Genomic DNA, 20,421 nt, shown 5'->3' with positions numbered 1-20,421 from the left:
CCAGTTGCCTTGTGGGAAAAGCACTTTTGGAGCCTTGTTATTTGCGCCTCAAGTGAGAAGGCTGGATTAGTTTGTTCTGTGATTGATTTGTTGGCTTTCTTAGCTATTGTAGCATCCAGAAGCTGGTCTATTCAAAACGGAAACATCTGCCCAGCCCTAAATTCTTTCCTTTTTGGCTCAGGCTGTTGTGTTCTTCTCAGCTGGTTTGGCTCAGCAAGCTTTGACAGATAGGCAGTGACCAATCCCTCCTCTTGGGATTGATCACTGTCTGAGAAGATAAAATCTCCAGGTCTCTTGCTGATGCCTGTCATTCCAATGAGTCATGATTGTGTGCTTATCAAACAATGCAGTCTGGATGTGGAGCTTCCAAGGAATCAGTCAGCGCCACCAAAAATATCTTGTGGAGCAATCTCTCACATTTATTCCAACTGGCACAGTTCAGGTAGTCCTTGACTAGCGACCCCAAAGGACCCCAAAATTTCTGTTACTAGATGAGACAGGTGTTAAGTGAACTTTGCCCCATTTTACAACCTTTCTTGCCACTGTCGTTAAGTGAAACCCTGCAGTTGATAAGTTAGTAACTTGTTTGTTAAGTGAATCTGGCTTCCTCATGGAATTTGCTTCTCAGAAGCTCACAAAAGGGGAATCATATGATTCCGGGACACTGCGACCGTCATAAATATGAAGCAGTTGCCAAGCATCTGTTGTAAGTCAAGGGTGACCTGTATCTTGGTTGAATAAGGATCCTTAAATTTAGGAGAGTTTGTTCTTTAATTAGATTTAACACTTTCCAACAGCTGTAAAAGAGGGAGCAAACAGGTGGTCCTTGACTTATGACTGCAATGGCACCTGCCCATCATGGTCATAGGTTGTGACAATCATAAAAGCGTCACACACGTGACCAACCCAATTTTATTACCATTTTTGTTTGGGCCACCATTAAGGCACGGCTGTTAGGTGAACCGATGTTTTCTATGGGCCGGTTTTGCTGAAAATGGGAAGTAAACTAAGGAGAAACTTCCTGACAGTTAGAACAATTCACCAGTGGAACAACCTGCCTCCAGAAGCGGTGAATGCTCCATCACTGGAAGTTTTTAAGAAGAGACTGGACAGCCATTTGTCTGAAATGCTATAGGGTTTCCTGCCTGAGCAGGGGGTTGGACTAGATGACCTCCAAGGTCCCTTCCAAATTTACTATTATTATTATTAACCTCCAATGTCCCTTCCACCACCACCACCACCACCACCACCATTACTATTATTATTATTATTATTATTATATAACCATATTAGCAAAACAAAGACTTTTATATAGTCCATTGTATAAATGGATGATATAAAAGTCTTTGTTTTGCTAATACAATAAATCTTCTCATAGTGGTTAGATCCCTTTTCCCTTTATCCATTGATTAAAAAAAGCTTTGCTAACTTGTCAGTTTAAATGTCTATCAAACCTTTCTTCTCAATGCTAGAAGTATTTCAGGCTTTTACCTTATGTGCATGCCTTCTTCTCCATTCCTTTAAAAAGAAGACAGTCTACCAGCGAATGTCTTGCTCACGCAACCTGCAGTAATTAAACTTGTTAAAATTTGAAAGCTTCTTATCTCCTATTGCACAATAGATGGAAGCACCAAGATAGCCTTGCAAAACAATTATATGGTTTTTATGACAGCAACATCTCATTCCTATTCCTAAACAACCGAATACATAATTCCACCTGCAGCATTTTGCAAACAAGAGCTGATTCAATCAAGCCCCTTTTTGAATCAGATCTGCAAATCAAATTTCAAGGATTGCCAGTTCTTGTTGGCTGACCTTAAGTTTCCTAGTATCTTCATGGGGTTGCTGACTTCCATACTCTCACCATTGTAGCTTTATTTCTTTAGTTTGCATCCAAAGAACGTGCTGTAGTCTTGAGGGGGGGGTCACACCTCAAACATGCCTGTGCTTTCCTGAAGGCTTAGTGATCCTAGGTCACAATTACCAGACACAGTAATAAAGCTGTTATTTAAGGCATCTTAACTGAGAGAATGCAGAGTTGCATTGTTAATTCATAAATAATAAGGGAAGCAAAATTGGAGAAGACTCCAAGTTCAAAAGTTAATGCAAAGATACACGTCTCTAAATCTCCCTCAATTTATGGAAAATGCATTTCTTTCTCCTTCTTGTTTCCATAAAATAACATTTCTGGAAATAAAGAAGAAGCACTGAGTGTAAATTACAGTAATCTTTTCAGAAACCTTCCATTTTGGAAGGCGTTGAAGATCTGGTTCTGCTAGCAGGCCTGGGGGACCCAGAGCAGGATAGATTCCCGCCAATGGCTAATTTAAGGTGTGCTGTCGCTGGGGTGGGGGTTATTATATTATTTTATTTTTCCTCTTGTTATTTTATTTTTTATTGGGTGTTTTTTATTGATGTAAGCCTCCTTGATTCACGGTGTGGGAGTAGGCGGCAATACAAATTTTCAAAATAAAATAAAATAAATAAAATTCCCCTGCCTTACAAGGGTTCAATTAAATAAGAAGGGAAGGCATCATGGAACTTATTTACTTAGTTACATCTTCTGAAAATATGTAAAGGTGGGCCGTCAGGCGGCTATGTAGAAATTAAACAAAATGATTCGTCATTATTCTGAGAATGTTGGTGAATTTTGTATGCCCTTATTCATGACATATTGTTTTGGAAGAGAAGAATGTTATGTTTTATTTTTTTCCCCCTAGCCTGTGAACAATTCTGTAATAGAACATAGAATAATAGGATAATGATAATGATAATGATGATGATGATAATAATAATAATAATAATAATAATAATAATAATAATAATAATAATAATATTAATAATAATAATAATAATAATAATAATAATAATAATAATAATAATGTTGGAAGGGACCTTGGAGGCCATCTAGTCCAGCTCCCTGCTCAGGCAGGAAACCCTACACCATTACGGACAAATGGCTGTCCAGTCTCTTCTTAAAAACTTCCAGTGTTGGAGCATTCACCACTTCTGGAGGCAGGTTGTTCCACTGATTAATTGTTCTAACTGTCAGGAAGTTTCTCCTTAGTTCTAGATTGCTTCTCTCCTGAGAGAAAGCAACTAAATTTCATTTTTAATGTGTGCCATTGTGCCCACAGGGGGAAAAAATAACAATAAAGGTTAACATTATCATTATCAAATAGCTATTCAATCTCTTCTTAAAAAACTCCAGTGATGGTGCATCCACAACTTCTGGAGGCATCCTGCTAATTAGGAATTTTTTCCCATAGTTCTAGGTTGCTTTTCACCTTGATTAGTTTGAATCCATTGCTATAAAACAGACACGTCAAACACAAGGCCCGGGGGCCGGATGCGGCCCGTGAAGTGGTTTCATGTGGCCCGCAAAGCCATCCTGGAAACAGTGAGGGAATGGCCCCCGCTGCCTTGGCCCTGGCCCAGGCTGGCCGGGAATCAATGTACAATTTTGTGGTGGCCATCTATGCTGAAACGCATTCAGTCTTAGCTCCACAAGGCCATCTGGAAACAGCGAGGAACCGGCCCCTGCCGCATCGGCCCTGTCCCGTGGGTGCATGCTGGGGAGATGTCACCCTTTGTGAGGAATGAAGAAATGCACCATTGCTTGGAAGTGGCCAGCAAATGGCCCTCGCCTACTTCACATATCCAGATTGATGGGCTCTGGGGGAGCGGTTTCGGCAGGTAGCAGGGCACTCTCCTCACAGTGAGGCTCCTCTAGTGGACCATGCCTTGGCACTTGCCCCAGTCCCACCCCCTTCTCCCAGAGACCCTCAGATCTGTCCCATTCCTACCCAGGCCCCCACGATGTAGAGCTGGCCACGCCCACCCTGTAGGCCGCACCCACTCCATCCACGCCTACCCGGTAGGCCACACCCACTCCATCCATGCCCTCTCAGTAGGCCACACCCACTCTTGGCCCCCCAAGGGCAACCGCCATGGCCCCCCAAGGGCAACCGCCATGCTGATGCGGCCCTCAATGAAATTGAGTTTGACACCCCTGCTATAAAACATGACAGCAACAAACAACTAATTTGGTACTGGTGGCAGGAAGGCTGCTGGATTTTGTCTACTGTTCATTAGCTTCTCTATCAAACTTACTTTTTTGCAGAATAAAGAATGATACTGTTAGTTAGTGACAAATTGCTTATGGTCTTCTCATTGAAATAGCAGAGAATCCTGAGTATTTTGAGCACAGCCTTCAGCTGATAGCCTTCAAATCAAAAAAGAGAGACAAAGCTCTACAACCTTTGCAGTTTTTATCTGGTGAAACAATTTTTTTTTTCTGAGATGGTAATTTATACTTAAATGCCGAGGGAAAAAAACCTGCACACTTTCCTCTTTAATTTTCTGTCACCCTACTCTCTGCACTATGCTGTTTTGTGATAAACAGTTCTTGATATTTATAATGGGGGCAAGTTCATTTAACACACTTTCAGAGAAGTCAAAATATGTTCTTCAGAGCAATTCTTGGATCATTAAATGTGGAAGTTCATTTACCTGTCATCTAAATCCATCATAGTCTCTACTGCTGAACACGGAGATTCATCTCCCTTGCCTGCTGCTATTCAGAAGCCTAGAAGAACCCTTCAGGGCCATGCATGGGAAACACTTGGGAAAACTCTGCGAAAATTTATCTTTCCCAACCTCAGGCAAAAAATGTACTTTTTTAACATCTCAGAGGGCTCTTTTTTTGGTGGGGGGACAAATGTTCATGCATATCACAAATACAACAGAACAGGGGAGAAAGTTTATGTTGGAACAAAAATCGCTCGCGTGAAGTCAGTGTAAATGGAGGTGTTACATTTTTGATAGATCAGCACTCTGTCAGGATTTTCTTTTTCTTTTTTTAAAAAAAAGAATTTTCGTCAAACAAAAATTACAAATTCGAACAAACAAAATAAGAAAATGAAAACGTGACAGGGATTATAGGCACACCAGTGAATGTACGCACGGCCCCTTGTGGTAGTTAGTTGCGAAGTCGTGTCTGATCCATTGCGACCCCATGGACAACGTCATGGATTGTTGTTGTTGGTTGCGTCGTGTCCAACCCATCGCGACCCCATGGACAATGTTCCTCCAGGCCTTCCTGTCCTCTACCATCTTCTGGAGTCCGTTTAAGCTCACGCCTACTGCTTCCGTGACTCCCTCCAGCCACCTCGTTCTCTGTCATCCCCTTCTTCTATTGCCCTCCGTCTTTCTCAGCATTAGGCCCTTCTCCAGTGAGTCCTTTCTTCTCATTGGGTGGTCAAAGTACTTGAGTTTCAACTTCAGGATCTGGCCTTCTAAAAAGCAGTCAGGGTTGATCTCCTCTAGGACTGAGTTAATAGCTAAGTTAGAATTAAAACTGTGGAAGTTAATGGCTGAGACGACTGAATCAGGCAAAATATTTCAGAGCTGGGCAATTCTGTTACAAACATTGGATTTTTAAGCTTTCGTTGCACTCCCAAAAGGCAATTTGTTTTGCTTGAAAATGTTTTGCTTCTCATCCAAGAAGCTTGCCCAGTTCTGACTGAATGGTGGAGAATGGAACGGGTTCTCTTCATTGCAGTCATCTGCTCATTAACACTCTTTCTGAGAGTCATTGAGGCCACTTGGAGCTTACATCGTATGGGATTATGAATGGCTTTCTAGGAAAAAAAAACATTACAGACCACAGATTTCAAGTGACCCTGAAGGAATAGATAATCCCCAAATGGCCTCAATGACTCTCAGAAACACGGCGAATGATCAGATATAAAGGAATATAAATCCTTCCATTCTTCCCCATTCAATCTTGGATAAAAAGTGAACCATCTTCAAGGAAAACAAAACAGTCCAGTTGCTTTTTAAAAGAAAGCACCTTTGGGAAAGCCATGACCTGGTTGACCAAGAATCTCCATAGAATTTTGTTGCACTGTATTTGTAACTTATAGCTGCATTACTTACAACAACTGGATGTCAACGCTGCTAACATTGGATGTTCTTGCTTTAACAACATATGGAGATACAGCCTTCTTCTTTCTTATGCTTCACTCTTTGAATTAGATGATACTGGGGAGGAGGAGGAATGTGATGGGAGTTAGTTAGACACAACAATATTGTAATAGTGTGTGAATTCAGGGCTTTTGAAATCAGAGATGATAAGGAATGGCAGTTGGAGAACAGGAGGGAAAGCCTGCATTTCAAACTAATTAGAGAATGTGAATTATGACTGATAATTAGAGGATGGAATTGTGTTTGATACTGTGTGCTAAGGGGAAGGGAATCCAGATTTCAGCTTCGACTATGTACGTGCCGATGCTATGGCACTCGAATAAAGATTCTTTAAGGTAAACGATGCCTCGAAGTTCTTTGAAGAGTTTCATCAGTCGGAACCATGACATTAAGCCAAAATCTGGACGTTCTTGCTTTGACACTGGCATACTTTCATATCTATCAGGGAATACAAATGGTTAAGGTTAAAGAAAGCAGTATATCTCCTCCAGCTGTAGGCATTAAGGATGGGCCTGAGAAGTGAATGTTATTCTGGTTACTTCCCAGTTTTACAAGCTGATTAAATCTGAGCTTTCTTCACTAATTACAGCAATTGGGGCAACTAGTAATCTGCACTTATCTGTAAATGCCCCACACATAATTTTCTGGGTATGTCGCTAAGCTGGTTACTCTCGGTGTGGGAATTTGAAATGTTCTCTCGGTTTGGATGTACTGTATGTAACAGAAAATCTAACCCAACCAAGGATTAATGAAACTACTAGTGAAATAATTTTATAATTATAACAGAACAGAAAAGCATTTCCAGGAAATGCATTATTGGCATAGGCAAAGCCTAGCATCCAGCTTACTACATCCTTCCAGGAGAAGAATCAAAGACTATGTGCTCTGGACTTGTGTGTGTAGGAAGAAAGGCAGAAAGAAATAATCTTGGAGTATTAATCTGTTAAAGAGTAGGCAGAAAGATAGACAAAGAAGGGTACATGGTGATTCCTTAATACTCTACACCATAGTGTCCACTGGTGGTTATGAGTTGCCAAAAACTAAATGTCATTGTTTTAGGACAGGGCTAGGCAACACTGGCTCTTTTATGACTCATGGACTTCAACTCCCAGAATTCCTGAGCCAGCATGGGTCAGCTTGGAAACCTCTCCCTTTCCCCTCAGCATGGCTGGCTCAGGAATTCTGGGAGCTGATGTCCACGAGTCATAAAAGAGCCAAGGTTGCCTACCCCTGGGTTAGGACCTCCAAAAGGGGAAAGAGGAAGATCAAGGTATATCCTGAAAATAATATCTGAGTTGCTGAAGTATTCAGCATCTGTCCTAATGACCCAAAAGTGCTTTTCCAAAAGACAGCTGGGATTTCTTGTTTTTTTTTTTTTTTCTTCCTTGAACTTGTTTCTATCCTCACCCCAAAAGCTTCTGAAGAACTGAAGAAACTTCTTGGATGAGAAGCAAAATGTTGTCCAGCTGCCTTTTGGAAAAGCACCTTTGGGACAACCATGACCTGGATGATTGAGAGTCTCCATAGACATATGTCCAAATATTTTCACTCCCACATGAACACTGAAAAGCTCCATTATTATTATTATTATTTCAAGTACATAATTTGACCTGTGTTGATATTTAAAAACATGTGTATAATGTACATAATGACACGTCAGCGGGATAAGTCAGTATTTATGTTTGGGAAGAAGAGAATTTGAGATTACATGATGTGCATTATTTTATGACATAGGTGAGACTTGACCTGGGAGAATTCAGTGATTCAGAATTCAGAAACTTACAATAGAGAGGAGGGAATATTTGTAGTTCAGGGCTGAACTGTGGGGTCCTTGGTGCTGTGTGAGCTTGTGGTTTTCTTGTAGATGTTATGTTACCAAACTAGGTAACATCATCAGGGCTAGAAGGGAGGAAGGCAGTGGTGGGATTCAAATACCTGAACATCCGGTTCTCTGTGTAGATGCAGGCTTGGGCCTCTGAGGCCTTGAATGGACTTCCAGAAGTGACGTCCATGCACTTCCGGCAGGCCGTTCTAGGCTTGGGAGGCTTCCTCCAGGCCTCCCAGGCCTAGAACGGACTTCCAGAAGCAGCGTGGGTTTAGCTGGTTCTCCGAATCCAACAAAATTTACCTACCGGGTCTACTGAACCAGTGCGGCTGAATCTCACCACAGGAAGAGGTTTTCACCTTCTAGCACTGATGATGTTACCTTGTTTGGTCATGAAACATGTGCAAGAAAACACCAAGCTCTGAGAGTATCAAGGTCCCCACATGATTGATAGACCAACTGATATTCCAAACAAGGAACTGCCAACTCAATAAACAATGGTCTGATGAAGGAACTAGCGCTACCACCAATGCTGACAGAGCAAGCCATTGGTATATAAACAGAGAGCAAACCTCCTCCCTTCTAGAATTGATGATGTTTCCTAGTTTGGTAATGAAATGTCTTCATGAAAACCACCAAGCTCAAAGAGCATCAAGGACCCCCTCACAACTCAGAAGATCCTGTTTTCTTCAAGCATGGTTATGATTGTATGAATGGAGCTTCACTACTTGCAAGACTCATCAATCTAAATGAACAAACGTTCTCTCTCTGATATAAAAATGGGCTCAATAAGAATTCCACCGTAGTAAGAGAGACCTTCAAATAATATAGAAAGCTCTTTTCTCTGCTTCTCAGTGTGTGGATGGTGGAGGACGTGACCCCCCACACTGCCCTTTGCACACTGAAGAGGAAACATCAAAATGCAGCTTGGGAATCACCGTATTACAATATTTTAACCTGTTCTGTGCCAGCCTACATGAGTCCTTGTTAAGCTCACAAGGAGAAACCTCTCTTCCAATAAGCAGGCTGGAACCACAGGAAAAAAAAAACAATCCCTTTTTATTATTCACAGATCTGAGTCCATGTCCAAGGCAAACAAACACAGTCCACAGAAACTCGATCCTCAACGCGAACAGTTGCCTTCAGCCACCAGCACCTTCCACACCTTCCCTTTTATTATGCAGCCAAGGTGTGGCTTCCTAATGCCTTCTCCTTTGCCTTTGGAGACACCCCATTGCATTCCTCTGTCCTACTCGCTTCTCTTGCAGGCATTTTCATGCCTCCTGGATATCTCCCAGCTGTAATTCATCACTGTCCAACTCAGGCTCCCAGCACAGTTGTGTCTCAGCCTGAGCACAAGTAGAGGGGCCATCAGACTGTAAGTCTTGGAGCTCCTCAGAGTCTTCCTCTGACTCTGATGTCACTCCAGACTCATCTTCCTCCTCTGATTCCTCATAACCACCCTTTGCCAAATAGCAACTATGGGTTAGCAAAGTTGCAAGGGAATGCTTTAGTACTTGGAAAGCTGATTGTATCAAGTAAGGGCATTCATTAATGGTTGTAAACATTTCTGATGATATATGTTTGTCATGCTTGAGAGGACAACTATCACACATCTATACTTACCTCTCTGAACAAAATAGGGAAAGAAGGTTGAAAAAATATACATCAATAACTCTGTGGTTATATATAGAGTAAACATTCCCTTCTCATCCCTATGGCTACTATGTATCTTCCTCAGTCTCAGGTCCTCTAGCAGACCCTATATCATAAAATATATAAATATATTTTGTAAAGGAAATGGGAAAACTTTCCTTACAATCAATGACCAGTAAGGTAGCTACTATACATCTCCAAAATCAAGATCACATGAAGTATTAATACCACTCTTCAATGCCTTGGTAAGGCCACACTTGGAATACTGCATCCAGTTTTGGTCACCACGATGTAAAAAAGATATTGAGACTCTAGAAAGAGTACAGAGAAGAGCAACAAAGATGATTAGGGGACTGGAGGCTAAAACATATAAGGAACAGTTGCTAGAATTGAGTATGTCTAGTTTAACGAAGAGAAGGACAAGGGGGAACATGATAGCAGTATTCCAATATCTCAGGGGCCGCCATAAAGAAGAGGGAATTAAGCTATTTTCCAAAGCACCTGAAGGCAGGACAAGAAGCAATGGGTGGAAACTAATCAAGGAGAGAAGCAACCTAGAACTACGAGAAACTTCCTGACAGTTAGAACAATTAACCAGTGGAACAGCCTGCCTCCAGAAGCAGTAAATGCTCCAACACTGGAAGTTTTTAAGAAGAGACTGGACAGCCATGTGTCTGAAATGGTGTAGGGTTTCCTGCCTGAGCAGGGGGTTGGACTAGATGACCTCCAAGGTCCCTTCCAACTTTACTACTATTACTAAAAACATGCTTAAATCAAGCTCAAATACAGTAAGAGCAATAAAACCTACTGTTTATACCTGCCTTTTTAAATGTAAATGTACATGTATAAGAACTAAATAAAAGAAAAGAGAACACTATATAACAAAGCAAAGCGATATAGACAAAATAAGGCAAAAATGTAGTTCAAACACCAAAAGGACTTCCTGTGACTTCCTTTCAGGATTAAGGCACCCTAAGGCTCTTTAAAGCAACAGCTGCTGATAAGAACTTGGCAAATCTTTTCTTTCCTCTTCTTTACCTCCAATCACTCTAAGATAAAAAATATAATAGAATGTTAAGAATTGTATTAAATAAAGAAAGCAGGTGGGTAACCTTGAGCCAATCCCAGGGTTTTTGATATGGGGGAAATAGGGGGAGGAAGATGCATTGGACATGTTCGCCTCCTTGAGTTATTTGCAAAAATAATAAAGGTGAGATACGAATAAATAAAATATCACTGTATTAAAATAACATGTACCAAACTTTATATTAACACAATATGAAAGGGGAGGGAAAAAAACCACAGCTGGAAGTGGACAATCCAATCTTCCGGTGACTAATTTGAAAAACTTCACCTACCTTTAGGCACCGATGACTCAAAAGCACAAATGCAAAGCAAGGTATGATATGTATTCTCAATTATAACAGATGATTAAACTAAATAAATGCAAAACCACCCTTAGCAAATATATTTACTTTTATGACTTACAAGGTCCCCAATTCCAACAATATGACTCTTGATGGAATACGCCTAAAACCAATCAATCAAAAAAGACAAATCCACCATATTGCAAAAAAAAGGAATACAAAATACATAATGACGACCCAACAAGTAACAATACAACCTCAAAGAAAAGGAAGGAAGGAAGGAAGGAAGGAAGGAAGGAAGGAAGGAAGGAAGGAAGGAAGGAAGGAAGGAAGGAAATAAATTCATATGCTTCTACCATTGATTCTCAACAAATATTTTTGAAGAACTTGTAGTAGAAACCATGTCAGATATTATTTCACTGTGCTACAGTTCTTCTTTGTAGAAGAATCCAAGCAAATCTTCAATTTTCAGAATAAGATTCTTCTACAAAGAACTGTAGCACAGTCAAATATTATTTGACATTGTTTCTACTGCAAGTTCTTCAAAAATATTTGTTGACAATCGATAATAGAAGCATATGAATTTCCTTCCTTCCTTCCTTCCTTCCTTCCTTCCTTCCTTCCTTCCTTCCTTCCTTCCTTCCTTCCTTCCTTCCTTCCTCCATTCCCTTCCCTTCCTTTCCTTTCCTTTTCTTTCCTTTCCTTTTTCCATTTTTTAAAAAGGGGGTAACAATGCATCTCATTCTCAGAAGAAACCAAAACAATATACGGAACGTATAACTTGGAAAATGAGAAGGATCTGATAACATAGAAGGCAAAATATGTATTGAGTTGTCTTCCCTACTGTACAATTCTTCATTTCCCTTGGTGATTTTTTTTTTTTTAAATGTGAGTGTGTGTGGGAGTCTCTGGATGGAAGACATGATTTTGTTCATTATGTTGATGGGTTTTTTCTGTCCTCCACTCTCTTTGTCCTCAACATGTCCCACTGACTAAATTAAGCATCTCTTGTTCCACTTGTAACCACAATTTGAAACATTTTTAAAGTAAAAGTCAGTAAATATTAAAGACAAGGCAGAGTAGATAAAATATACAGTACAACATTGCAATGCAGCACTCCGCTGCTTGGAAGCCTGGATGGAATTTGACAACCGAAGGCCAGATGGGTGAGGCTTGATCTTCTGGCTCACATTTTATCATTCTGGTATCACCATGGTGTTCATTTCCTGTTAAGATTTGCATAATATATTTTTTTTTAATGTTCTTAAAAAAAAAACAAAAGAGAATTTTGATAGGCAAAGTGTTGATGCTGTGCTCTTGTATGTCAGGTCTGGCCCAAATGTCTTTTTTCCCCCAAGAAAATATATATTCTTTTTCTTTCTCTCTCTCTCTCTCCCTCCCTCCCTCCCACCCTCCCTCCCTCTCCCTCTTCTTCTCTTGCTCTCTCCCTCTCCCCCTCTCCCTCTCCCTCTCCTTCTCTTTCTCTCCCTCTCTCCCCCTCCCTCTCTCCCCTCCCTCTTCCTCTCTCTCTCTCTCTCCCTCTCCCTCTCTCCCTCTTCTTCTCTCCCTCTCTCCCTCTTCTTCTCTTGCTCTCTCCCTCTCCCTCCCTTTCACTCCCTCTCTCCCTCTCCCTCTCCCCCTCTCTCCCTCTCTCCCTCTCTCCCCTCCCTCTCCCTCTTCCTCTCTCTCTCTCTCTCTCTCTCCCTTTTGCTCTCTCCCTCTCCTTCTCCCTCTTCCTCTTTCCTTCTCCCTCTCCCTCTCCCCCTCTTTCCCTCTCCCTCTCTCCCCCCCTCTCCCCCTCTCCCTTCTCCCTTTCTGGCCCTTGGAAGAAAGATAGACAGACAGACAGACAGAAACACAACTTAATCATTTCCAGGAAATTCACACTTTCACCAAAGATTTAGGTCGATTGGTATTTTCAAAATGTTAATGGAGAGCTTCAGTATGAAAAATTGAAGCTGACCAAATACTTATTTCTGCAGAACCTTTTTTTTAGTACTTATAAGGACTGTTCTTTTTTTTTGAACCCGATCAGAAGATACTGTCCTTGCTAGACCTTTGTCTTTCTCTGTTCTTCACCTTTCCTCTCAGTACATTATAGGAATCCCAGACCTCCTTCATCTGTCACACTGCTTGAAATGTTTTCCAACATTTCTGCCCTCTGTGCCAAGGTGAGGTGCTTAAAACTGCAAAAACAGCCTCTTCAGCTACCTTATCTCCACGAAGCAAGCCAACCCCTTCCCAAGTCTTGTTTTCCAGTTCAGGAGAGGGAAAAAAAAAAAAAGAAACCCTGTTGTGTATCTCAAATGTGTGGTTTCCTGGTTACAGAAAATTAAAAATAGCAAAGAAAGACCAGATCTTGATAAGTACAATAACCTCCTCGTAGGAGTACATATTTTGATACGCACTTAATGTTTAGTTAAGCAGATTGCAAAGGTCACAGTTAATAAGCTATCTTTTCACCTGTTCAAATACTAAATGGACCTATTTTTGAACTGGGGGGGGGGAAACTAGATGGAGAAACGGTGAAATCACAGTCACGTTGGCTCGAAATAGTGCTGTGATGTCTGGCATTTGAACTCTGCAACATGAAATCTTTGTAAGTGAAAAAAAAACTGTGCATCCTCTCCGCATGTGCCTGGGCGCCTAGTCTCTAAACTGAACAATGTGGATTTTTGTTTTTTTTGTTTTTTTTGTTTCTCAGTCTTTATATGGTCTTGATTTAGATATCCCATCGCTTTTTAAAAACAGCTTTGACATACAAGACATGAAATGCCTGCAGAACAACTGGCAAGCACTGGCACAATGTTGTGTGGCAATTAGTAATAATAGTAAAGTTGGAAGGGACCTTGGAGGTCATCTAGTCCAACCCCCTGCTCAGGCAGGAAACCCTACACCATTTCGGACAAATGGCTGTCCAGTCTCTTCTTAAAAACTTCCAGTGTTGGAACATTTACTGCTTCTGGAGGCAGGCTGTTCCACTGATTAATTGTTCTCACTGTCAGGAAGTTTCTCCTTAGTTCTAGATTGCTTCTCTCCTTGATTAGTTTCCACCCATTGCTTCTTGTCCTACCTTCAGGTGCTTTGGAAAATAGCTTGATTCCCTCTTCTTTATGGCAGCCCCTGAGATATTGGAACACTGCTATCATGTCCCCCCTTGTCCTTCTCTTCATTAAACTAGATATACCCAATTCTAGCAACCGTTCCTTCTTCAGGGGTTCCACGTGCACTGCCTTCCGTATTGTGTCACTTTTATGCCTTCTTGAGCGTGGGAAAAAGCATCCAGGTCATCCTCAAATTACGACAGTTCATTTAGTGTCCGTTTGAAGCTTCTTAACGTTTCTTATTTGTAATGCTGGTCCGTGACCAGTATTAAAATCCCTGACATTATTATCCCAAGTTAAAGCCGTACACGTGAAACTTCTTCTACACATGTTTCGTGAGACTAGAGTCTTACTCAAGCATTTGGTTGTTGCTTCTATTAAGTTTCCTAATTATCAACATTGTCACCTTCATTCTGTTTTGTCTCTGGCGATTCTCAGTCGTCCAGGTCATGGTTGTCCCAAAGATGCTTTTTCACAAGGCAACTGGACTTTCTTGTTTTTCTTTGAAGAGGCCATCTGAGAAGGCTGTCAAAATTGAACAGCCTTCTCTCAACAGAGAGGGAGGGATACAACATCATCTATCTCTATTTACAACACAGTCCTTTCAGCAGCTCCAAGAAGGCTCCACACCCATTTGCACCATTCAGGTGACCCTGAGGAGACAGATATACTTGCAGGTGGCCTCAACTACTCTCTAAAAGAAGGCAAATGATTAGCTGTCTGCAAGGAGTATAAATCTTTCCATTCCCCACCATCCAGTCACAGCTGAAGAAGCTTCATGGATGAGAAGCGAAACGTCTTCAAAGGAAAAACAAGAAAGTCCAGTTGCCTTGTGGAAAATTTGTTCTGTTTTGTTCATATTTCCATTATGAAAAGTCTTGAGAATTTTGGTGTGCTGAAGGGCTCAAGTGAATGCAATCTGTACAACCTAAGATGTAGATCCCAGTTGGATGATGATGATGATAATGATGATGATTTTAAAAAAGAAAAAGGCTTCTGTCTTCACTATTTTGACTGATTAATCTCCAGTGGAAACTCAACCAACTATAAGTAGTCACGGCCACTGAGCTTACTTCTGTTGCAACCTCAGCAGTATAAACTGGAGTATATTATCCATCAGTTACTCTACTGTAAAAGGATGTTCCAGAAAAACCTAAACATTCTCCAATTACATTGAAAATCCAAAACATACTGTTCAATGGTGCTGCCTTGTTTCCTTTCCCTTTCTTTTTCCTCACCCTCAAAATTGCTCTCACTGAAGAAAATGTTTCTTTTTTTCTTTTTTCTTTCTTTCTTTCTTTCTTTCTTTCTTTCTTTCTTTCTTTCTTTCTTTCTTTCTTTCTTTCTTTCTTTCTTTCTTGTCCTCCTGGGTGTCAAATTTGCATCGGCTCATTATTTTTCTCTCTCTGTCCTGGTGTCATTTTTCTTGCAGATTGGAATGTTATGTGTGGATGTTGATAAGCAACTCTTACAGAGTGTGAAAGCACATCATTAGATGAGCATCTCAGTGAACGCAATGAAATAAGAACATAGTTTTCCAATTTGCATGGCGTATGATGGCTGATTTAGAGTTTCGTGTATCACACCAAGCCCTAATGTGATTTTCGTGGTTCTGCTTTAGCATGCTGTGTAAATCCTAGCTATTATGGCTTAGCATAAATCCTAGCTATTACAGCTTCCCATGTCCTCATTGCAATGTAACGGGCATATTACAGGGTTTTTTTTTTTTTTTTTTAAAAAAATGACTTAGCAAGATGGAAAGATCCAGTTAATAAATTTATTTCTGTGTTCCTTTGGGGTCCCTCTGATTTTTTTTAATTTCATTTTCATTTAGTGGTAGTTCTAAACGTTCAAATGCATTCAAGGGACGTCGCGCTGAACTCCTGATACAAAACTGAAGTATTGCCCTTTTAAGACAAAACATTGGAATCATATTTTAATGAATATTTCTAACGGTAATTAAACTCATATGAAATAGTTATTATTTTCATACCACTATTGTCGAACTGTAGCACGGAAAGGGAAAATGAAATAATGGCATAATTAATAATTGAAGCATCCCATTTGAGCTAGTCATTTGGGGGGCCCCCATGTTTCTCATAATAAAAGTTATTTTGATTCTCTGGAAAAGTTTTTATAGGCATTTATACTTTGTGAAAATGAGCAGAACAGGAGCCTAATGGCGAAGATACTCACCTCCCACTCGGAAGGTTGAGGGTTCAATTCTAGGCAGTGACAGATGTTTCTCTAATAGGGCACAAAGAAAAAAAAAAACTCTTGCTGAAAACTCTGCATCAGGAAGGGCATCCAGCCTGTAAATGCTCACCTCCATCCCGTTGCCCCAACTCTACCCCGAATTAAGATAATTTACAGGGTTGCAAAAAGAAAAAAAAAATACTTTGTGAAAACTCTTTTTTTTTTATTATTTTTTTTTGCAATTTTACAATAAAATCCCTCTCTCACTACCTCCCTACCCTCCCCAAAACCCTCCCCCCGTCTTCCCAGAGCTGAATACAGGGTTAACTAGAACTAAAAAATACAAACCATTTAAACTTAAATAAACCTCAAACAAATATTGCATTAAAAAAACAAAATTTTAAGTACTTTAAGTCCAATATATATATATATATATATATATATATATATATATATATATATATATATATATATATAATAAAAAAATACTTATTATCTTAAACTTTAAACATAAATTATTCAAAAGCTAAATAATATCTTTTAATATCATACTTATACTGTATCGAGTTTATCCATCTTTTCCACACCAAGAGATATTTCTCTTGCGATTGATCTTTCAAATAAGCCAAAATTTTTGCCATTTCAGATAAGTAAGAAACTTTAAAAAAAACATTCCTCCAAAGTAGGCAAAAATTCCTTCTTCCAATATTGTCCTATCAACAACCTTGCCGCTCTTTGTGAAAACTCTTTATGTTTCTAACTTTCATTTTCAGGTAAAGCTGAGTAGCCATTTGACTTTGCTAGTTAATACAAGGAGAGGAGGACACATTTTTAAAGAAATTGTGGATGTCCAAAAACGACAGTTCCCCCCCCCCTCCCCATTGACTTATTCACCCCTGGGAACTTAAAATGAAGAATGGGCATTAAAACTTAAATCACACTCACTTTGGAATATAAAATAACAACATAACAGAGTTGGAGGAGACCTTTAGAGGTCTTCTAGTCCAGTCCCTTGCTCAAGCGAGTAACCCTATATCATTCCATTGACATTGCATATCAGAAGTCCCCTGTCAAGGTCACAAATGGCAATCATGTGATCCTGGGACAGTACATGGTATCCCGTGGTAGCACAGTGGTTAGAAAGCAGTACTGCAGGCTATATCTGCTAACTGCCAGCTGCCAGCAGTTCGGCAGTTCTATCCTCACCAGCTCAAGGTTGACTCAGCCTACCGTCCTTCTGAGGTCGATAAAATGAGGACCCAGATTGTTGGGGGCAGTAGGCTGACTCTGTAAACCACTTAGAGAGGGCTGTTAAGCACTGTGGAGTGGTATATAAGTCTAAGTGCTATTGCTATATAAGAGCCATGGTGAAACAATGGTTAGAATGCAGTGTCGCAGGCTAACTCTGCCCACAGCCAGCGGTTCAGTCCTTATGGGGCTCAAGGTTGACTCCGCCTTCCATCCTTCCCAGATGGGTAAAAATGAGGACCCAGATTTATTTATTTATTTATGAGACTTATATACCACTTTAAGTGCAAGAACTCTCTAAGCGGTGTACACCAATAAGCAATGTATATATATATATATTTACATTGCCCCCAACAATCTGGGTCCTCATTTTACCTACCTTGGAAGGATGGAAGGCTGAGTCAACCTTGAGCTGGTGAGATTTGAACCGCTGACCTGCTGAACACAGTCAGCTAAAGTGGCCTGCAGTACTGCACTCTAACTGCTGCTCCACCTCGGTCTTGCCTTCTGGTTGGAGAATAATTTGACCCTCCTGTTCTTTGTGGCAGCCCATCAAATATTGGAATACTGCTATCATGCTGTCAGAAATTTCCTGACAGTTGGAACAATTAACCAATGGAACAGCTTGCCTCCAGAAGTTGTGGGTGCTCCACCACTGGAGGTTTTTAAGAAGAGATTGGACAACCATTTGCCTGGAGTGGTATAGGTCTGCTGTTTGAGCAAGGGGTTGGACTGGAAGACCTCCAAGGTCCCTTCCAATTCTGATAATCTGTTATACTATATTCCAACATGACAGTGAAACCTATTTACAGCCTCTTCATGTTTTTTTGTTATGAGAAATAGTTAGCATCCACACAAAAGGCATATGGTAAAGATAACGTGCTGATATGGAACATCCTTAAAAAAAAAAGCTGTGAGCTTGAAACAACAGGCACAATATGGTGCCATTGTTTTCCGGCATGAGGTGTTTTTTTGTTTGTTTGTTTGTTTAAAATCTTACCAGGGACTTCTTAACAGAGAAGGGAACCACACTGTGAGCACCTAACTCCGTGGCGGCCAACCTATGGCACGGGTGCCAGAGGCGGCACTCAGAGCCCTCTCTGCGGGCACGCGCGCCATCGTCCCAGTCCTAGGCCTTCAACTGGGTTTTATAAACACTTTTTGCTTTAGGCTTCTGCCGCCGTGTACAAAAACAATAGGTTCAAATCAATCAATTTCAACTTTTCGCGGGAAAAAAAAAAGATCTTGCAAAGTTGGAATTGATTGATTGAACTTTTTAGTCCCACCCAGTCTACAGTTACCACCACAGCCACGTCCACCCAATTGGCCATGCCCAGCCAATGGGCCATGCCCACCTGGCACCCGATGATGCATAAGTGGGTTTTGGGTTGCAGTTTGGGCACTCGGTCTCTAAAAGGTTCGCCATCACTCACCTAACTATTAAGAAAGGGAAGCATTAGTCAAAAGTTCTTACCCATCATTTCTGTTTCTCTGTAATGCAGAGAAGAATAAATAATATTTTAATCTGGGGAGGGGGGGTCTTCCTATGCTAGTTTGAGTAATGCAACTTCTGCAAGAAAACAACCAAGCTCAGAGGGCAATGTTGGAAGTAAAGTCTTCATCCTGGTTCATCCAAGCCGGGGATAAATAAACAACATGGCGACTGCTTTGGGAAGATGGTTGCAGTTTATTGAAGAGCCAGACTGAAAGATGGTTCTGGCAGGAAGGAGGAGAGAAATCAAGGGCTGAGCACATATGGAGTAGGTTTTTATACCCTCTGAAAGCCTTTTGTTTGGAATAGTTTCCTGTTCCTGTGACATGAACTTTGAACTGAGTCTGAGTGTGCTTTTCTAGGCCTTGGTATCTGTGGGTTAATCCTATTATGTCCCAAAAGTCATATCCTGCTTCCCTGGGGCTGGGCTAATGACTCTGAGAGTTTGGGTGAGATATGCAGATTTTAGGTCTTTGTCTTCTTGAGTTTTCTGGCTCCAGATTTCCGATGGTTTTACATTTGCATTTGTATAGGGCTGGCTCTTGCTTGGGACAGAGAGACTTGGGGGCAGGATTGGTTTCTGCTTTTAAAAAAAATCCTTTTGAGGAAATATATATTTTCTGCCCTTTTAATATTTCCTTCTCTGGGGCTCTGACTTCCCTCAGCACCAAGCACATCATGTGAATTTGAATCTTGGCTCAGAATTGTTAGAAGTAAAGTCTTCATCCTGGTTCATCCAAGCCGGGAATAAATAAGCAAACATGGCGACTGCTTTGGGAAGAAGGTTGCAGTTTATTGCAGAGAGATGGTTCTTCAGGAAAGTGCAGAGGAGAGAAGGGCTGAGCACATGGGGTAGTAGGTTTTTATACCCCATCCAGCCTTTTGTTTGGAATAGTTTCCTGTTCCTGTGGCATGAACCTTGAGGCTGTTTCTGAGTGTTTTTCTAGGATTTGATATCTGTGGTTTAATCCTATTATCATATCCTGCTTCCCAGGTGTTGGGGCTAATGATTCCTAGAGTTTGGGTGGGGCGTGCAGATCTTCTTTTTTGTCTTCTTGATTGCTCTGGCTCCAACTTTCTGATGGTTTTATATTTTCATTTGTATGGGGCTAAAGTCTTGCTTGAGGCAGAGAGATAGATTTGGGGCCAGGTTTGGTTTTAAAAAGTCCTTTTGAGGAAAAATATATTTTTTTGCCTTTTTAATATTTCCTTCTCTGGGCTAACTTCCCTCAGATTCTTCTGCCAGATGCAGAAATGTCCTAGCAGATCTGCAAGTCCTTCTTAGTTGGCAGGACAAAGAATGGATCTACATTCCACAGGAAAGAGAGAGGGGAAAAAAAAGGAAAACTGCTAATGCAAGAGGAAATAGCTTGGCCTTAGCCCAGAGCCAGAGGTATTAATTCCATGCTACCAATCAGTGTCACCAATACAAGAACAATGCAAAGGAATAGACATGCTTTGATGTACTCCTGTGGAATTCACAGCTAGATTATTATTATTATTTTTTTCCAGTCCTGGGCAAGCAGCTAAATCGGAGGGTTAAAA

The 20,421-nt window shown here is 40.8% G+C and overlaps 1 protein-coding gene across 1 annotated transcript in view; it reads left to right on the top strand.

Annotated features, from left to right (window-relative positions):
- LOC120319937 (protocadherin-9-like) overlaps positions 1-20,421 on the top strand; it is a gene marked incomplete at its 5' end in the record, with an annotated part of 237,863 nt that overhangs the window by 73,039 nt on the left and 144,403 nt on the right. The gene's annotated exons all lie outside the window — the stretch shown is intronic.

This window comes from Crotalus tigris, unplaced genomic scaffold (genome assembly GCF_016545835.1).
Source record: "Crotalus tigris isolate CLP2741 ecotype Arizona unplaced genomic scaffold, ASM1654583v1 scf7180000021028.766984, whole genome shotgun sequence".
In the NCBI taxonomy this organism is placed as follows: Eukaryota; Metazoa; Chordata; class Lepidosauria; order Squamata; family Viperidae; genus Crotalus; species Crotalus tigris.
This window is presented reverse-complemented; position numbering and strand designations above follow the sequence as displayed.